General features: G+C 39.9%; 1 protein-coding gene and 1 long non-coding RNA gene across 3 annotated transcripts in view; one reads left to right on the forward strand and one right to left on the reverse strand.

The window, feature by feature from the left end:
• LOC135219669 (m7GpppX diphosphatase-like) overlaps positions 1-18,672 on the forward strand; it is a 203,685-nt gene that overhangs the window by 100,881 nt on the left and 84,132 nt on the right. The window lies entirely within an intron of this gene.
• Positions 3,986-5,384, reverse strand: LOC135220288 (uncharacterized). The gene is made up of 3 exons (XR_010315637.1): positions 4,637-5,384; positions 4,237-4,317; positions 3,986-4,091 (listed from the first exon to the last, which is right to left on the reverse strand). It is a non-coding gene; the product is annotated as an uncharacterized LOC135220288 (long non-coding RNA).

The raw sequence follows: 18,672 nt of genomic DNA on the forward strand, positions 1-18,672 counted from the left end.
AAATTCTCTTTTAGCTGGTCTTGTGGTCAGGTATTGTCTCTTAATAATACACAATAACACGAGATTGAGTATAAATGGACCCAGGCCAAGAGGGCACTCGCAAGTAGAAGTAGCTATGGCTATGTGCATATACGTATGTGCTGTTATATTGTTTACATACAACCAGAAATGGACCAAGATGCCATTTACTTTTTCTGGTCTGCAATACACAATGTAACCTCAGTTTTTGTACATAAGCCATTCCAGAATGTCTGACCAAGTCCAAAATTTACAAAATCTGAGGAATAATGTAAATACAATTATACAGGCAGTCCCTGGTCATTGGAGGACTCAGTTATCAGTGAGCTGGTTTTATGGTGCTTGTCTAACTAATTTTCAGCACCATAATGCACAGATTTCTGGTTAACGGTGCCGATAAAAAATATTTTATAAGGAATAAACAGTTTTACATACAGAAAACAGTGAGAAAAAGGATTTTGATGTAGGAAAAATCTATTTCTGGGCAATGACCTGTGTCGCCCAGTGAAATGAATCCTTGATCCTCATTTCTAAGGAATAAATATTGCTATATATACCAGAGAAAAAAGAGAAACGATAGTGCCAGAATATTCTGGCTCGCTCACCTTTTACTAAAGGTGTCGGTATAATAAAAGAGCGATTGGAAACCACTACCAGAGGTCCCTTGCCAATTAGCTTCTTCCTCCACCAAAATCCCCCATCTACAGAGGAGCCGAACTAAGGCCTCGCTACCCGCTACTACTACAGTGAGCGTCTCTGGCGTCATTCCTGAAGATAGCACCCAAGCTTGGGCCAGACAGGGTGAGGAATGTGAAAAAGAGGGTGGGATTTCACTGGGCGACACAGGTCATTGCCCAGAAATAGATTTTTCCTCCATCAAAATCCCTTTTCTGGGCTCAGCCTGTGTCGCTCCGTGAAATAGTGCCAGAGAATTGGCCCCACCAAGCTTGGAAAGTTATGCATAAATACTGTAAAAATAGGTAAATTAAAACAAGTAAGGTTAGTTGCTATAATATAGAACTTAAGATTACAACAAAGTGATAAAAACATACAGAAATAATGCATTTTAATAGACCTTAAAGTAACTTAATGATAAGATTACAAAACCATAGCAACAGATCTGGTAAGGATATGTAAAACAAACAAGGGAACTAAGCCCAAACATAAAGCAACAATATTCGTTATATGTACAACTACATCCAAGGTAAAATATACAGAGACCACCGAGCTAAGTAAGGGTGCTAGTGAGGCAGGCAGAAGAGAAAGAGCTACAGAGATAAGGTAAAGAAAGTATATATCAAGCAGTGTCAGGGGAAACTGAGTTTCCAGCTGCCACTGCAGAGAATTTAAGGGCTTCTAAAGACTTCAAATAGTGGCGTTTAAATACTGTCGGAGATTTCCAGCCTGTGTATTTCTTAAGATCGTCAAAGTTCATATGTTGAAAGTAATTGATGGAGGTGGCAACTGCCCTAACATCATGAGCCCTAGGGGAAGACTCCGGGTTGGCCTGTTTTATGAAATACAAAATTTGTTGCCTAATAATTTTAAAGGAAATTGTACCACCTTTTTCCCTAACAAATAATGGGCCTGAGGATATCAGGGTAGTCCTACTCAAGTAGGCTTTTAGGGAGGTGACTGGACACAGTGACTGGTCCTGTGGAAGTGGTATGATTTTCCAAGGGGCCCATCTTTCTTGTGGATCTTTGCTTTTGGCTAAAAATTGACGATCTGGAGAAAGGAGAAGTTCTCCTGAGGGAAGGAATTTCAACGAGACTTGGATCCCTTGAAAGAGCCGACAGTTCTGAAATTCTAGCTCCTGAGGCCAAACTTATTAGGAATAAAGTTTTCCTTAAAAGAGCTATATATTCAAGAGTCATTATCGATTTGTGAGGCCAATTTAAGGACATCATTTAAAAACCATGAGACTGACCTAGGTCTCTCAGAGGGTTTGAGTCTAGCGCAAGCCTTTGGAATAGAAGAGAAATAAGAACCAGTCAGATCTATACTAAAACCAAATTGGAAGATCTTTTTAAGAGTCAATTTGGTAGTAGTAATTGTGCTTGCTGCTAGCCCCATCTCGAACAATGTCCTGAAGAAAGTTATGACCAAATTTGTGGTCATGGTTTGTGCGTTTGAACCCTTGAGGAACAAAGCCAGTTTCTTAACGGCTGAGTCATACTGACGCAATGTGGATTCCCTTTTATCAGATTCTAAGAATTTGATGTTTTGGGGATCGATGTTAGCATTCCTTTTGTGCTGCAAACTACATAAAATCCATAAAGTTAGGGGTTTCTGAATTCTTGAGGAAGCGGACAGTCCGCGTTTGTACTAACTGAGTCAGTTTGGGATAGGGAATCTGTTGAGGCCGGAGTCCCAATTCTAGGAGTAGGGGAAAACAATTGCTTTTGGGCCAATTGGGGGCTACTAAAGCAACGCGTCCTTTGAACGCTCTGAGCTTGTCCAGTACTTTCAGAAGAAGATTCACTGGAGGAAACAGATAAATCTTCTTCCACATGTTCCAATCCAGAGCCATAGCGTCCGTGGCATTGGCCAGAGGGTCCAGGTTGGGAGCCACATAGCAAGGGAGTTGATGATTTGACTCCGTGGCGAAGAGATCTACCTGAAGCCCCGGGACCTAGTGACAGATCCATTTGAATGACTCCTTGTCTAAGGTCCACTCCGACTCCAGCAGGGCAGAGCGTGACAGAGCATCTGCTACCACGTTCCTTACCCCGGCTAGGTGGGTGGCTGACAGGTGCCATTTGTTCTTGTCTGCCAAGGTAAATATGGCTATCAGTACATGATTCAGGTGACTTGACTTGGATCCGCCCCTGTTTATGCAGTGGACTTCTACTGCGCTGTCTAGAACTAGCTTGACATGTATTTTCTTGGGGGCCCGGAGCCTCTTCAGAGTGAGAAATACTGCCATGGCTTCCTGGACCTTTTTGTACTGTGAGTACCCGCCCCACCCGCTTAGTGAAGCGTCCGTGTGGATCACTAATGATGGTGAGGGAAACTGGAGAGGTACTGCTCTTGATAAGTTCTTGACCTCCGTCCATGGGCGGAGACGTTTCCGTAGAATCGCCGGGATGGAAGCTAGTTTGTCCCGAGACCTGCAGTTTGCTCTTTAACGCCAGACCCTGTTTGTGTCCTTCAGCCTGGCTTTCAGAAGGATGTCCGTGACTGAAGCAAATTGGAGTGAGCCTAAGATCCTCTGTTGGTTCCTCCGAGAAGTCTGGACGTGTTTGAGAAACTGCCTTGTGGACTTGGCTATTTCTTTTCTTTTCAATGGCAGGATTGATAGAGTATGGGATCCCAAGTCCCACTGTAGGCCTAACCATTGGAAGCGTGATTCCGGTGTTAGCCTGGACTTGGTCCTGTTTATTTGGAACCTTAAGTGTTCCAGGAATTTGATTACTTTGACCGTCGCTTTTTGGCATTCCTCGGGGTTCCTTGCCCATATAAGCCAATCGTCTAGATAGGCCACTAACATTATTCCTTTCGTCCTCAATTCATGGACGACTGCTTCCGCCAACTTTGTGAAAATTCTGGGTGCAATGTTGAGCCCGAATGGCATCACCTTGAAGGAGTGAGCCATCCTTCCCAGTTTGAAGCCTAGTGTCTGGCTATTGGAACATGATATTAGGCATCTGTAAGATCTATAGAGGTTGTGACGGCCCCACGGGGAAGTAAGGTCCGTACCTGCAAAATGGTCAGCATCCTGAACTTGTCGCAAAGAATGAATGAGTTTAGATGGGACAAGTCTAGGATAATTCTTCGCTTTTCTGAGCCTTTCTTTGGCACGCTGAACAAGCGTCCTTGATTTCAAAAACAAAAAACAGAATGTTCAATATATAACAAGAGCAGCGAGAGCAGAGTAACAATAACTTTAATGTCAATATTGGATAAAGAAACTTTAAAACTAACAATATTAGATTCTTTATTTATATTGAATAAATATTAAATATGGCAAAGCAATGGAACTCTGATGGCTGAAGTGGAATCCTCAATCACTAGTGACTGCCTGTGGTAGAACCCACTCAACTCTTGCCTGTTTTTGAAAACTCTGGATTCTGCAAACCACGAAAAAAATTCCATCAAAAACCTAACTTAACATTTATCTAAAGTCCCTTTATAAGCAATAATGAATGGTATACAATATATCAATATCAAATGCAAATATGCCAATATAACATTACATATAACTGAACTAGGTACCTAAATAAATTTGCCAAGACCAGGAAGGTGACTGAAGCCGATGATACTAGGCTACCTTCCAGCAAGCACAAGTAACCTAGCCTAGTAACAAATTAAAAAGTTAGGCTCACTAAAATCCTAAGTTATGTAATATTAAGTTAAATATGAAAAAAACTCAGGAAAATAGAATTGTATAAGGTATATCGATTTAAGCAAATCTGAACACCCACTAGGCTATCCTATGCACCAAACAAAGATTTGGAATTAAGCTAGAAATAACACTAGTAATTTTATAATGAGCTTACAATCCATAGAAAATTTATAATTAGGGCTGAAGACTTGGATAATTAATATTCATTTAAAATATTATAACCCCCTAACCAAAGTTGAACCATATGCCACAAAATCATAGGAAACTTACTGGGTTGGTAGGCCATATCCTTAAAATCCCAATGCAATTCGAAGAGCAGCAGAAGATCCCATTGTTGAGAAGTATGTAATCTGAAATCTTTATATTGCACTCTTCATGGTAGCACTCGTGGTAAGCAATTGCAGGAGAGGTGGCCTAAAATAAAGTGCTACTCATCTTCATAGCACTTCTTCACTAGAAGAAAACATTATCCAATATGACTGATCTGCCTCCTCACTCTTCTCTCATTACCAGTAGGTGAAAATTTTTTCCCAAGGATGATGGAATCAGGAACTGCAAATATTAAAATACAGCCAGCAGAGCCATCTATGGACTGAGCATATCCTTGAAACTCCCAGTATTTCTTTTTGATTTTGCTTTGTATGGAAAAAGGGGGGTTTCAAGGATAAAACAAATATGAACTTAAATATATATATATTTACACAATTTTATAAATTTTCTACAGAATTAGAATATAAAATAATTCAACACTCCAAAGGGGGGATTCGAATTTAGTCAAAATTCGAATGGTAAAGGTAATGTTACAAAATTGAGTAACATTCTAAGGGGAAGAAATAAAATTTACCAACACCCAAACATATACTGCATACTAATTTCTCAACGTATCTCTAGTTCTTGCCTCACTAATGACAGCAGCCTTTCTCTTTTTTCTTTGATGTGTACTACTGTCCTCTTTAATATCTTCCTTTTCTTCAGTCTCATTAGTCACAGGGCTTAAGAGAGGTATTACTGAAGTAACATGCCGTCTTACAGTTTCACGAGAAGCTAGTGCAGTTACTTCATCCAAGTCATTTAATTTTACTTTTTTAACAATCAAACCCATTTTGGGTAATTTGGAAAGGTTTCCATCGTGCGGGTTCTTTTCAACAGAAACAATTATCCAACCTACTTGAAATTCTTTTCTTTTATGTGTCACTGGTTTATATCTACTCCTTTCGTCTGTAGCTTGTGACACTAAGTGTGCTATAAATTCTGAATTATAAATGTTAATAAGTCGAGACCTCACATTTCTAAGTTTTTGATACTTGTCTAAAACTTTGCTAACATGATCATCTGCTATCCAGTTCAGATCTTCATCTGGATTGCCCTGCAAGTCAGGAATAATGTTAATAGACAGCAATTCATGTCCATGAATTAATATTTCTGGTGTAATTGCATCAGGGCACTTCTGCTGGATACTCTCCCTCTCAACCCTTCTTTGAAGGCAATAGGGCGCCTGTTAACTAAGTGTACGGTTTGCTCTACAAAAAACTCAAAATCACGGAAGTCTAACACATTATTTCTTAATGCTCCATGGATTAAACGCTTACTCATTTTAACAAGTCTTAACAAGTCCTCCTAATTTATTACATCCCTTTGGATACTGCTGAAACTGAAATGACTTTACACCATTTTCTTCAAAATATGCCTGACTCTCAGGATCACCCAGGAAATTAGTGACCACATTAGCTCCAGCTACCAACTGAAATCCAAGATCTGACAATACTAGTTGAGGGATTCCATACTGATATGAATGCAGTTGAAAAGCTCTTAAAAATTCTTTTGTAGTGAGATCTAAACAAATTTTTAAATTAATTGCTCTAGACCAGAGAAGTCAAACATAGAATCCAAACTTTGCTCTTTTTACCATTAAGCTTAACATTATACAGTCCAAAATGATCAATAAAAATATACCTGAATGGTATAGAGGGAGGGTCAATCCTAAAATCGCGATAGGCACTTTGATTGACCTTAACCGTTCTCTCTTCGAATCTCTTACAAATGACATTCTTTAAGGACCTTTTTTACTACTGAAAAGTAATGTGGAATCCAAAACTTTTTTCTCATCTCTGACAAAAGGGAATAAACACCAGCATGTGAGAATTTCTCATGAAAATCTTTTATTACTAACATAGTTAACTTACTGTGTTTGTGAAGTAACATAGGAAAATTGACACAAGTACCTTTTCTCCATTTAGGCATTTTACTTCTAATTCTCAAGAGTCCATGGTCATCCATGTATACGTTAAGTTGAGCAATTATACTAGGAATATCCTTTACGCTCTTATTTCTGCTTTCTAAATACTGGAAAACTTCACCATACCAGATTCTCTGATCATTTCCCTTTTTTTTATGGGATATGCCTAGTAGCTTCCAAATGAAAGGAGGATGCATCACCAAAGGTAAAAGAAACTGATTTTGTTTTGCTTTCTTTTGAGCAAAGCAATGAATTTTAAGAACATACTTGTGAATTCTAACAAGCTTAGAGAAACTGGAACACTTTTGCCAGGAGGATAGAAATGTTCAGGGTTTTCATTCTGCTAAAGACTTGTGATTCACTTAATTTAGATGCAGAAATTGAGAAGGATTTCCATTCAATGGATTAAATTTTGGATTAGGTACACTATATCAAATGTGTCAGCTTTACTGCTCAGTTTCACCCTATCAGATCTTAAAAATTCTGGGCCAGTAAAATAATTAGTTTTTAAAAGCTGTTTGTACGACATAGGCCTGGTTATGCAATCTGCAGGGTTCAAGATACCACTGACAAAACTAAATCTAACTGGGTTATTTTCACAAGTCCTTTGAATGTGATCCAAACGATTCATGATAAAGACACTTTTATTCATTTTATCTAATTTGTTCACATAAGAATTAATCCAGCTCAGTGAAACAATGCTATCTGTATACAGTACTGATTCTACAACTAATAGGTTTAGGGCACTGAGGACCTGCCAAATCCTTACTCAAATCCACTAATGTTTCTGTTCCCAAAACTATCCCTTGGAATTCTAGAGATGGAATACTTTTGCTTTCTAACTGCTTGTTAACCAAGCGATTCTTTGCTAGAACAAAACTGACTTGCTTAGTTTCTATGCACTGAATAAAAATTGTTGTCCCATAGATTATTTTACTGCTGTCAGTAAATGCAATTAAACGATATGACCCATTTCTCTCCCCGACAAATCTAGGTACCTCAATTGGAGGAGTCATGTTAACTTGTTTGTCTATGTTACGCCATGCTCGTTGTTGCTCAATGGACTATTCTGTATCCCATCCTAGAGAAGTGTTTAATTGTAGTTCATGCATAAATAAACGAGCTCTGTTTAACATAGATCCATTGAAATTATATGGATCGAAATTTGAAGCAATGCTTTTCAATATCAGTCTCTTAGTGTTTGCTTTAGAGTCTAGCTCAAGTTTAGGAGAAGAAATACAATCTGTTATTGTTCCACTTCAAACCAAATAATTTTACTACATCAGGAGTGACTTCATCCAAATTCTTATCTAATTTTTCTTGGAGCATAACATCATTGGTAACGAATTGTTGTAATTCAAATTTATATGTATTAAAAAGGTTATTCAAGTTATCAAAACCCCAGTGTAAGCTTTCAGAATCATTTGCAGTGAACGCAGCATTATCCATGTAAATCAAAGAGTAAATAAGTTTCTTCAATTCCTTTAAGTTGTCCAAATCACCTTCTGTGTCTAGCATCAATATTTTGTACAAACCAATCATCAATATTGTTGGACTACACCTTAGTCCAAAACTTAGACGAAGATTCTTGTATGCTATAATGGTAAAATCTCCTTTACTTACATTTTTAAACCAAAAGAATAATAATTTACTTTGATCAGTTTCATTTAATGCTATCTGCTGGAAAGCTTTCTTTAAATCAAAGCGCAATAAATGAGAATCAAACCTTAAAAGTAGCAAGGCAGTAGACAATTTCTGATTAATACAAGGACCAGCCCACATTGCCTGATTGTGGCTAATAGAGGGGGAGCCATTACTTTGTTTTTCACACAAATTAGAGAGAAAAACTATTCGGCATTTGGTAGTACTGCGGTCTAACTTGAATATTCCCATGTGCGGCAAAAAACTGTACTCTGGGTGTTCTTCACAAAACTTATCCAAATTATCAATTCTTTCAATTAAGTTTTGAGCTGCCTGAGTCTATGTTTTCATCCATTAATATAAAAAATTCACCATTCTTTGATAATTTCTTTAGGTTAGATTTCAAAATTTGCTTTGCTAAATTTGTGTTCTTTCCTAGCAAATGAGAAACACGACCATTCCATAAAAGTGGCATTACTAACCTGCCTTCTTCATCTCTGTGTGTGTTATTAAGTAAATACCTAACTAATTTCTTCTTATGTTCAGTGCTCTCCCCATCTAAGTCCAGTGCTGTCTTTGTGGCAAATAATATGAGCATTCTCGCTAAAATATAATGATCAGTAAGCTTTTTGCAATTTTCCTGCTCACTGATCCTGCATCATGATCTAAAATACAGATTGCAGGATCCTCTGCACTTCCAATACATCTAACACTAGACTTGAAACATGAAGTCATAGGAAACTTAATATTATCCAGTGATTTACCCTGCTCATCTAAATTCTCTTCCAAGCCAAAAAGTAAATGAGTATCATCATGCAGGCTAGGGAGAAATTTCAAATCTACAATTAATTTCTCAATGTTTCCTATTAACATAATGCCAAATTTTGTTTCATAGTACACAGACTGACCACTATGACCAAAACTAACCATCTTTCCATGAGACAAATGAGCTGAATTTGCACCCAGGACAAACTGAATGTTTGATATGTCTTCTCTGGCTTCATCAAGAAACTCATCTAAAAGCTTATAACCATAATTTCTAAAACTTTTAACAACTTTACCAAGGCCAGGTAAATTCAAATTTATATCAGTACCTGGGACACAAATAGCTTCTACATTATGCACTGTCTCCCCAATCTTAACAGAAATTTGAACTATCTTTGTATGATAGCATTTTGCTCCATTAAACCCATTTACAACTAGGTCAAAATTATCTTTAACAACTTTGAAACACTGACCTTCTAAAGCGCACTCAGAAATTAAATCAGCTTGGCTACCTAAATCCTTTAATCCTCTTATTTTACTAGGGCCCAAAGTGCAAGAAAATTTGGGTAAAATTGAATCTATACCCCCATTACTCTGAAAGGAACTACCTGGACAAACTACCCCATTCTGTGTACTATTTTGCGCATCTTTTGATTTACCTTTCTCGTTTTGCTTTGGGTTAGGAACGGCTTTTTTAGTATTATGCACCGAATCCCTGACCTCAGAACTTTTATGATTATCTGACAAGCAAAGAAAGGAGAAATGCCATCCTTGACAATGTTTACACTTTCTGGCAAATCTAAAATGGCATGAGCTATCCAAATGCTCAATTCTTGCACACTTAGTGCAACCATTCAATATACTCAACCTAGCAATCTTTTCCTTAGCAGTTGTAAAATTAGGGCAATTATGGATTGGATGATCACCATTAACCTTATCACTACAAAGTGTGCAAGTAGTAAAAGGATTGGAGCTTTTAACATTAACCTCTGCTGCTAAGTTTGAACTTTTACTCATTCCTGGTTTATCTTGATGCCTTTCAGCAGAAGGCTGTTTACATTTACTTAATTTATCAAGTTTATTTGCATTCTGATACCGTTCATTGGCTTCAAAAAAGTTGAAAACAATTTCATTTGTAGTGGGCTTTGAATTGTTAGTAATTTGTATCAGTTGATTTCTGAAAGTTTTTCATTCCTCTTAGGAAAAAGTACTGCAAAACATCATCAATATCCATTTTCAAAGTCTTAACAGCTTCTTGTAATTTTCTAATATTACTAATATACTGAAAGGGTTCTGAATCATATCCTAACTTCAGCTCTTGAAGTTGTTTCATCACATTAGACTTTTGAGTTGGAATGGAGGCAAACGCTGTTTTTAAGAGTTCCTTTGCATGGGAATAACCTTGTTTGTCTGCTTCTAAAGAGTAACAAAAGTAAAGCCTTGCCAGAAACCTGCTGTTTAAGTAACAACAACCTATCATAATCTGTGTAAGAAAACTTTCCAGTAGTTTCCTCAAACTGCTGTAAGAATAATTCCAAACTTTCATCATCAGAACTCTTAAATTTAGGCAAAGGTGCTACTGGACTTTTAAGAAGACTAGGAGGAGTTTCATTCCGATTTTCGCTTGTGCTTCTATTAATATTAACCTCTAAGAGCAGCAACATTTCAGAAATTTTATCTTTATATTCCTGACAAGAGCTAAATTCAATTTCCATTTCATCTTCATTTTCGCTCTCTGACCACTTCAAAGATATGACCTTACTATCAAACCCTTTAAGTTCTTCCTTAAAATTCTTAAGTTTCTCAACAAGATTAAACTTCTGTGAACTATCATACTGAGAAAATTTGTGCCTTTCATTAAATTGTCTAGTGACTTGAGAGCGGATGTACTTCCGACTCATAACAAGAAGCTTAAGGTCTGTCATGATTGTAGAAAATCGAAAGTTAATTCTAAACGTCAATGCAGCCTAACAAATGAAAGAAAAATTTTGAAATAATTATAGTAGTCAGTACACTGATCAATAATAACAATAGTCCAAATAAAACCACCACTCCTACAATGCTACCCAAGTGCCACCAGTATTTGAGACAGCCTTCAGAGCCCCACGTTGGACGCCATTTCAAAAACAAAAAACAGAATGTTCAATATAACAAGAGCAGCGAGAGCAGAGTAACAATAACTTTAATGTCAATATTGGATAAAGAAACTTTAAAACTAACTATTAGATTCTTTATTTATATTGAATAAATATTAAATATGGCAAAGCAATGGAACTCTGATGGCTGAAGTGGAATCCTCAATCACTAGTGACTGCCTGTGGTAGAACCCACTCAACTCTTGCCTGTTTTTGAAAACTCTGGATTCTGCAAACCACGAAAAAAATTCCATCAAAAACCTAACTTAACATTTATCTAAAGTCCCTTTATAAGCAATAATGAATGGTATACAATATATCAATATCAAATGCAAATATGCCAATATAACATTACATATAACTGAACTAGGTACCTAAATAAATTTGCCAAGACCAGGAAGGTGACTGAAGCCGATGATACTATGCTACCTTCCAGCAAGCACAAGTAACCTAGCCTAGTAACAAATTAAAAAGTTAGGCTCACTAAAATCCTAAGTTATGTAATATGAAGTTAAATATGAAAAAACAAACTCAGGAAAATAGAATCTTATAAGGTATATCGATTTAAGCAAATCTGAACACCCACTAGGCTATCCTATGCACCAAACAAAGATTTGGAATTAAGCTAGAAATAACTAGTAATTTTATAATGAGCTTACAATCCATAGAAAATTTATAATTAGGACTGAAGACTTGGATAATTAATATTCATTTAAAATATTATAACCCCCTAACCAAAGTTGAACTATATGCCACAAAATCATAGGAAACTTACTGGGTTGGTAGGCCATATCCTTAAAATCCCAATGCAATTCGAAGAGCAGCAGAAGATCCCATTGTTGAGAAGTATGTAATCTGAAATCTTTATATTGCACTCTTCATGGTAGCACTCGTGGTAAGCAATTGCAGGAGAGGTGGCCTAAAATAAAGTGCTACTCCATCTTCATAGCACTTCTTCACTAGAAGAAAACATTATCCAATATGGCTGATCTGCCTCCTCACTCTTCTCTCATTACCAGTAGGTGAAAATTTTTTCCCAAGGATGATGGAATCAGGAACTGCAAATATTAAAATACAGCCAGCAGAGCCATCTATGGACTGAGCATATTATCCTTGAAACTCCCAGTATTTCTTTTTGATTTTGCTTTGTATGGCAAAAGGGGTGTTTCAAGGATAAAACAAATATGAGCTTAGATGTATATATACACAATTTTATAAATTTTCTACAGAATTAGAATATAAAATAATTCTTCAACACTTGAAACTTTAAATTCTTGACCCTTGATATTACACCTTTGAGAAGAAGATCTTGGGTATACTCTATCAATTCTGCTGTTGGTTTTTGATAGAAGCTGTTGGATGGAGGAGGACTTTGAAGCCAACCCCATCCCAGACCTTTGGTCACAATGCTCTGAGCCCAAGGGCTGAACCCCCACCTTTGACGGAAGAGGTACAGCCTCCCTCCTACCTTGGGAGTCTCACTGCTGGTTTGCCGATGGGCGGCCTCCACGTGCTCCTCGGAAACCCCTGCCCCTGTTGGCAGCCCTTCTGGCTCCTCTTTGGCCTTGGAAGGCACCTCTGGCCCAGCTACCTCTGGCGAACCTATTGAACGGTTGAAAGGACTGAGCCTCAAAAGCCGCGTTATAGGCCGGCGAGACAGCGAAGGAGGTTGATGGCTGGGGCTGTTGTGGAGGTTGCGTCAGAAGCACATACTGCTGTTGTGGTTGTGTCTTTGACACAGCCTGTTGCGGTACTTGAGGTACCTGTACTGTTTGGACCAGAGCTTGCTGAGGTGCCTGGAAGGACTGGAACTTCCTAGGCTTCTTTTTCTGCCTGTGGTTGGATCCGGTGGATTCGGGTTTTCGTTTCGCAACTAGACCCCACCTGACCCTCAAGCTCAGGTTAACCTTAGAGGCCTCATACAGAACCTCATTCACGACAGGAGTGGGGAAGAGGTCTGTGCCCCATATGGATGAGGCGATAAGTTTGTTGGGTTCGTGGCGGATCGTGGCCTCCGCCAGAACATGCTTCCTGCAATTACGCCTTGCGATGACAAAGTCATAGAAGTCGCACTGCATTGTATGCAGAAACGACTTAACCATAACCTTAAATAACGGCTCTTGTTTGTAAACAAGGGCCGTCATCTCCGCCATCGTCAAGGAGTCGAGGGACCTGCTGAGCCTAGTCCGGGCATCATACTCCGTCTGGATTAGCATATCCGAGAGCCTAGGTAGCCTCTCGCTAAACAATGTTGTGGCACAGTCAGGCTTGAGCTTTCCTACAGTGAAAGTAGGAGCTGTCCCTTCAAAATAATTTTCCGAGCCGGGTATTAGGAGAGAGGTCGGCTCTGTTTCCCGGAGCTGGGGCATAGGCTCGTCCTTTAGAGCTGCCTGGTAGGTGGCTTCCACCACTTTCAGAGTGAGCGGAAGTGGCGTACCTTCCACCGTAGTGAAAATGGTGAAGGGGCTCCTAACGGCAGTGAGGCGAGTATTTTCGCACTCCCACTCCGCCAAACTCAGTAGCTAAGCTTGCTGAGCCTGTTCCTGGGGGAGAATGACTGTCTCCTTAGGGAATTTATCTTCTCTTGTCATGGCTGCGTCGGTTAGGCGAACGTAGCCCCTGAATGGTGGTTGCAGGTTCTCGGGGTAGAACTCGAAGTCCTCGAGTCTCCGAGTTCCACAACCTTCAATAGAGAGCATCCCTTCTGAGAAGGGAGCTTATGAAGCCCCCCTCTAAGGGTTGTTGGGCTTAAATGGAGGGAGGTTAGAAGAGTCCGGCATAAGCGAAGGTAAAATCGCTTGACCAGACTGGGAATGCCCTGCAGCCAAAGTATCCTGGATGCCCATTATTGCACTCTCCTGGGCCGCGACCCTCTCCGTCAGGGATTGGATTGACTGACTGAAGCCTCGACCGAATTGAAGAGTTGCGAAAACATCTCCTGGAACTTGGACTGCACCAAATTCCCAACGACATTGCCCACTTGTTCCAAAATGTTGGAAGAGAAGACTTCGGGGTCGAAGGAGGAAGCATGAACTTTCTCCTTGCGAGGCCTGTGTTTAGGGGACTTGGCCAAAGAGACCGCCTTCGTCTTGTCAGCCCCGGGATGGTGAGCCGATAGCTTAGGGACAAGAGAAGGGATCGACTTCTTTGGCAGGGACTTAGATTTTGGTTTGAAGCCTGTAGAATACTTCACTTTGGGGATCGTCAGAGAAGACTTCAGCCTAACAGACCTCTGCTTCTCCAAGAAACCCCGGAAAGAAGTAGAAGTAGAAGGAAGAGAAAGGGAAGGGCTCAAGGAAAGCCCCTGAGCCCCTACAGGACCTGCCTCACTCACACCCTTACCATTGCCCATGACGTCGACAGTCATGGGCTCCAGGTCCAAATCAAGGGCCGCAACTTCTCCCGTGACCTCCTCGGCAATGGCACCGTCGTCCGGGGGTGCTACCATGGCTTGGATGTCGGCTATGAGGGGAGCAGCTATGTCCAGTTCTACCACTGACCCTTTCTTGGCACCGGGGAAGATCAGGTCCGCCATGTCATGGGCCAGAATGTAGCGACGTCCCTTGGGAGAATTCCTCCCAAACCCTCCGACCCAGGCTTTCAGGGAGGCCAGTGCTGCTGCTCGGACCTCTTCCAAGCCCTGAAAAGGGGGGTTAGTGTTAGTACTTGCAACTATAGGTAGAATAAACTAGTACAGAAAGTAAAATTAACATAAATGAAACTCATTGTATCAAAACAAGGGCGGTCTGAAATGAGACGTACTTCGGCGGAGGCTTCGTTCACTAGGATGTAGCACGTGGAGCAGTTTTCATGGTGCCACACGGTGAAGTCCTCCACCCTCACAGCACACCCCACGTGAGACCGGCATACCTTGTGGCCGCAGGGGTCTTGAAGAACTGCGTTGCAGCCCTTCTCTTGACAAGAGGTAACCTGTAAGTCAAATGATACATGAGTATCATTGAAAACCTCCGGAGAGGTTTAATAATTAATTATAAGACTGCTGCCGGAGTAGCTCCGGTGTGCAGAATGCATATATACATATAGAGATATATGTATATATATATATATATATATATATATATATATATATATATATATATATATATATACTATATATATATATATATATATATATAAATAATAAAATTATACATTAGGGGGGTAAGTGTCACCTTGTCACAACTAACTCCGTGGCCTGTATTATAAAACCTGATGTCAGGAGCGGAACGTGGGGAGCATGACTTCAAAATAACTCCGGCCGGAGCCGGAGTAAAAACTTTCACAGATTAAGGAACTCAAGGCCTCCCCGGTGTCGGAAAGTAACATTCAAGTGAGCAGGGAGAGGAGTGATGAGACCGGGTGACAAATACCTGGCGGAGTAGGAACTCCGGCGTAAAAAAGTTATCATATGTGTGTGCTATGGAAAAGGATATAATATATGTATATATCAAAATAGAATGTAACTAAAATAGAACTCCACGATAAGGCTGGAGCCTTAAGTCTGAAAAGTCCCATTCTCAAGGTCAGGGCCGGCGTCAGCCGGGGCCTGAGACCGCCAGAGTGGGGAGAAGGGTTACAGACGTGAGGGGGGTGGAACCCTGTAGCAAGGCGGCTGGGTACGGTATGCTTTAGCACCGAGTGTGTCTCCCCTCCTCCCTAAGGACTCTCCCCCCTTCACCTATGTAGACTCGGATAGGCTAGCTGGGTAGCGAGCGAGTCGTCACTCCACCGAGGTGGGTGACTCGTAGGTAGGGGGGCGGGAGAGTGAGGAGGTTGGATATGGGTGGCTCGTACGCGATCAACTGGAAACCTTCTCAGCCGGGTGAACAGACACGCGGTGTGAAGGACCAGTTGACTGAGGGGAGGCCTATAGGCCAACCCAAAGCTGCGAAGCATAGAACACAAAATAAATTCAATATAGTAATAATAATGAGATAGCTGACTAGCCTAACACAGGGGTGGAAAGATGAAATAATAATAAAAGGATAAGAGAAAGGTATTGTCCTGGAATGGATAGGCTAATCGCAAATCTGATGATTTGGGTGTGTTAGCCTCGGCATTCAAGCGGCTAGTCAGTATGCCGTACCGAAAGAATCAGGGGGCAGGCGACTAGGGAGCAGAAGGACACGTATATGAAGGGCCAAGGTCCTAATGTAAGGTATGAGGGACATAACTCATAACAACAGGGAATCGAGATCTGACTAGGCTAGGCTAAGATCCAAAACACCCGGTCGGAGTGATACAACCCCCGTGAAGGGCTAGGATGTATAAAAACAAAGCTAACTGCATTAAACATGAATAAAATGTATAGATAAAGGAAAATACTGCTAAACATCGGTTGCCCAGATGGTATAGGGGACCAAAAGGAGCACGTGAAACCGCCATACGGTCGACGAGTCGGGAAAAGGTGGCGCGGGAACAATGATGCTCCCGCTACCTCACTTCTAAGACTCAAAAACGATGGAGATCTTCATAAATGAGATCTAAAACCTTGAAAGCAGTACTTAACTTGGATGCAGAAGTTTGAGCCATCTTGGATCAGGAAAATTCCAAACGAAAACGAAAAAGCACATCACAGATAAAAAATGCGTGTTACGCCGACAATGCTATCAAAAGGAATGACGCCAGAGACGCTCACTGTAGTAGTAGCGGGTAGCGAGGCCTTAGTTCGGCTCCTCTGTAGATGGGGGATTTTGGCGGAGGAAGAAGCTAATTGCCAAGGGACCTCTGGTAGTGGCTTCCACTCGCTCTCTCTTATATACCGACACCTTTATTAAAGGTGAGCGAGCCAGAATATTCTGGCAACTATTGTTTTCTCTTTTTTCTCTGGTATACTATATAGCAATATTTATACCTTAGAAATGAGGATCAAGGATCCATTTCACTGGGCGACACAGGCTGAGCCCAGAAATAAATATCAGTAACTGATGGAATGAATAAATGAACATTTAACATCACTCTTACCTTAATGGAAGACTCTTGTTAGTGTATGTTTCCAATGTAATTTGATCAGAGAGAGAGAGAGAGAGAGAGAGAGAGAGAGAGACGCTTTGGCAACAATGGTCTCGGGGGATTGACGTAACGTTTATTTTCTGAACAGATAGGACAGAGAAGTGTTCGTTTCATTAAACGGCCTCTGACTCATGGCAGGAAATGTTTTGTTGATACTAATATATAAGCCTATTTTAAAGATACATTTACTTTAATTAGTCTATATGATACGTAAAATAGTAATCAGCTGTTCTGTAGCCCTCAAGATTTTGCAAAATCACTCCAGGTTGTACATAAAACTTCAAGAATGTAGTGTCACCAGAGGATTACAATAGTTTTTACCTTCAAGAACCAGCATTCTTTTATGAAAATAACTCCAGGTTGTACATAAAACTACAGGAAACAACATGTAGTGTAACCAAAGGATTACAAGTAACTTTTTATTAGTTTAAGACATATTTCCAAGCGTCGTTCCGGCTTACGACGATTTTCGGCTTACGACGCGTCTCAAGAACGGAACCCCCGTCGTAACCCGGGGACTGCCTGTATAGAACTCTATGAAACGCCTAATATGAAAGGGAACAAATATTAGGAGAATTCGACGTACACATTTTGAAGATTTGCGGCGGAAATCGGCGCGCTGAGGGAAGGAAAAATGTTTTTTTTTAATTCACCATAAATCTAAATATTGTGCTAGAGACTTCGAATTTGTTTCAAAATGAAGATAAATGACTGAATATTACTAGACTGTAAGAGTTTTAGCTTACAATTGCGTTTTTATACCATTTCGGTTGAGTCAAAGTTGAGCGAACATAGTTTTTTTTCTATTTATCGTGATTTATATGCAATTATTTCGAAAGCGAGAAAAGCTACAACCCTCAAATATTTGTTGTTGTATTCTACATGAAATTACGCATATTTTTATATATAGAACTCTATGAAACGCCTAATATGAAAGGGAGCAAAATCTTAGGAGAATGCGACGTACGCATTTAGAAGATTTGCGGCGGAGAACCGGCTCGCCGAGGGAAGGAAAAAGTTTTTTTTTTTTTTCAAAAATTCACCATAAAGCTAAATATTGTGCTAGAGACTTCGAATTTGTTTCAAAATGAAGATAAATGACTGAATATTACGAGACTTTTATGTATTTTGCTTACCCAAAAATACCAATATAGATTAAAAAAATTATATATATATATACAGGCAGTCCCCGGGTTACGACGGGGGTTTCTGTTCTTGAGGCGCCGAGGGAAGGAAAAAGAGTTTTTTTTTTTTTTTCAAAAATTCACCATAAATCTAAATATTGTGCTAGAGACTTCGAATTTGTTTCAAAATGAAGATAAATGACTGAATATTACGAGACTTTTATGTATTTTGCTTACCCAAAAATACCAATATAGATTAAAAAAAATATATATATATATACAGGCAGTCCCCGGGTTACGACGGGGGTTCCGTTCTTGAGGCGCGTCGTAAGCCGGAACGACACTTGGAAATATGCCTTAAACTAAGAAAAAGTTAGAGACCTTACCTGTGTG

Source organism: Macrobrachium nipponense, chromosome 1, assembly GCF_015104395.2.
Source record: "Macrobrachium nipponense isolate FS-2020 chromosome 1, ASM1510439v2, whole genome shotgun sequence".
In the NCBI taxonomy this organism is placed as follows: Eukaryota; Metazoa; Arthropoda; class Malacostraca; order Decapoda; family Palaemonidae; genus Macrobrachium; species Macrobrachium nipponense.